Here is a 2,387-nt window from a genome sequence, read left to right as displayed (position 1 = left end):
ATGCATTTCTACAGTGAGTGAAATATTAGGCACAAAACTAACAATATTCCTGAAATACACTGAACAGCTGAAGCAATGAAGCTTGTAGCATAATAAAACAATCCGCACTTTACGTTGTCCCGTTAAATGCAACGCGACACCACGCAAAACTAGCCGTTCACAAAACCGCGGCCTGGCCTCACCGCAGTCGGCGAGCACGTCATGTTGGCTTGCCCTTATTCATACGCGGCACTACGAAGCGCAGACCACCGTGCTGAGCTAAACTGCCCGAAATGACTCGCAGTTTGACAAGAATGCAACATTTCTCACCTTGCAGTTGCCCTGTTAAACGCGACACCACGCAAAACTAGCCGTTCGCAAAACCGCCACACGCCATGTCACGTCACCGCGGCCAGCATGCCTTGTCATGCCTGTTAGCTTGCCCTTCACGCGCGACTTTGTGAAGCGCCGTTGCCACCGTACTCAGCTAAACATCCTGAAATACTGCGCAGTTTGACAAGAATGTCAAGAATGCAACATTTTTCACCTTACCGTCGCCCTGTTAAACGCGACAATTAGGAAAACTAGCCGTTCAGCAAACCGCGTCAGTCTGGCGGCCCCGACTGGCTAATACGCCTTGTTGGCGCAACGGCGTGCCATGGTGCCTTCACATGCCACTTTGTCCAGCACGCTGAAATAAACTGTTTGAAATGCAGCTCAGTTTCGCACGAACACAACATATTCAACCTCGCCGCGGTTGGAAACTGCGGGAGCATCACGAACAGCGCCTTAACTTCTCTATGCCTGAACAGCCGGCGCGCCTGTTCACGAGCTGCGAAACTTAATTGGCACTGGCCGGCGTGGTCATGGTAAACTGCTTCAAATGCAGCTTAGTTGAGAGGAAAAAACATTGCTCACCTTCGTTCCAAAGCGCAGTCGTTCCGCGTAGCAGCCCACGAGAGAGAAAAATATGCGGTCTGTGCCGCACAGGCGCGGCGAGGCACGAGCAGGCAACCGCTCGCTCCCTTCGGCAACTTTATGTCGTCTGTTCGGGCGGGCTACCGCAGCGAGTGCCGTCGCGCGCGCATCCGTGCATGCCAACCCTGGTGCCGCCATCCATCAATCGGCGGCAGCGCAATAAGTCGCGCGTCATTTACTCGGGCCAGTTTTCGCCGAGTGTCCACTTTTTACAAATCTCTTTCTCTACGGCGCTGATGCGAAATGGTCCTGCGAGCCGCATCGGAAACAATGTGTTGAACCATAGAAGCTACTCCGTTCTCGGTTCCGCTCAGGCGAGCGGTTACGCTGTGGAGCACGTAAGCCGCCCCCGCCCCTTGTTAACCTCTGCTGAAAGGGAGCTGCTGGCAGGAAGCAGAAAGCTGAAGCTGAAGAATGAAGCAGAAAGCTCCTTTAGTTCTTCCGCTGCTTGCTCAAACTGAAATGCAATTCAAACTGAGTCCTCGAAAGACAGTGTGGAACCCTCGAGCAGTAACCGCTCACGTATGCGGTTGGATGCTACGCCAGCAACTAATTGATCCCGCAGATCATCATCTTGCGAAGCAAACGAACAATGTGCGGCTAGCTCCCGTGGAGCGACAACAAAGTCATGAGCAGACTCGCCTGTGTTTTGGCTGCGGAGGTGAAAATGATGGCGCTCTACGATAACATTGCACGACGTCGATAACTGCTGCCGTAATGCGGCGAGTGCAGAGTTGTATTCGTCAGGATCAACCGACTTGTCATGGGCGAGGGCTGCGGCGCTTGGCGCTGACGGTGCTGCTGCGGCGCTGGTCCCTGCATGTAACGTCTGATAAACACGATGGCCCTCCGCTCCCTAACAATGCAAAAGAATAGCCTTGCGCTGCTCTGGCTTGAATGCGGCGGCTCCGGATGCCACGAAGTGCACGCTGAACATCTGCTCCCATGGCAACGACGGACGGCCGGGCGTCGGAAGGAAGAACGGTGGCGGAGCAAGCCCGGTGAAGTTCATGGCGGCGGTGCGGCGGGGTTGGGGTAGGTAGGCGCAGGTTCAGAGCATCCTCGTCGCCATTGGGGTGTTTTCGAAGGTGGAAGCAGAGTCCTGCCATCCCGAACGAACACACCCTTTTATTCACACATACACACATATCTATAATCAAAAAAGAAACGCCCCCTGGGGAATACAGAATTCAAACCGAAAACAAAACTTATTATAACAACCATAACCTACTCAAATGGGCAAATCCGCATTCGCATTCTTGACCTGCCCATCTCAAGCTGCAAGAGTCCCCAGAAATGGGTTCATCAGCTAGAACGCTTTTGGCCAGCACTGCTACACACTATTCGTCGCCTGTACAACCGGCACGGCGGTGCGCGGCAACATTCCTGCCGTGCGATGGCTCGAGTAGCGGCGGTCGGAAAAATACTAT

At 53.8% G+C, this 2,387-nt stretch overlaps 1 pseudogene; it reads right to left on the bottom strand.

The window, feature by feature from the left end:
* Positions 1-1,012: 1,012 nt before the first annotated feature.
* On the bottom strand, positions 1,013-1,969 carry LOC146180506 (uncharacterized; annotated as a pseudogene).
* Positions 1,970-2,387: the final 418 nt, after the last annotated feature.

Source organism: Amblyomma maculatum, chromosome 8 (assembly GCF_055883805.1).
Source record: "Amblyomma maculatum isolate TAMU_Amacu chromosome 8, ASM5588380v1, whole genome shotgun sequence".
NCBI classification, from domain to species: Eukaryota; Metazoa; Arthropoda; class Arachnida; order Ixodida; family Ixodidae; genus Amblyomma; species Amblyomma maculatum.
This window is presented reverse-complemented; position numbering and strand designations above follow the sequence as displayed.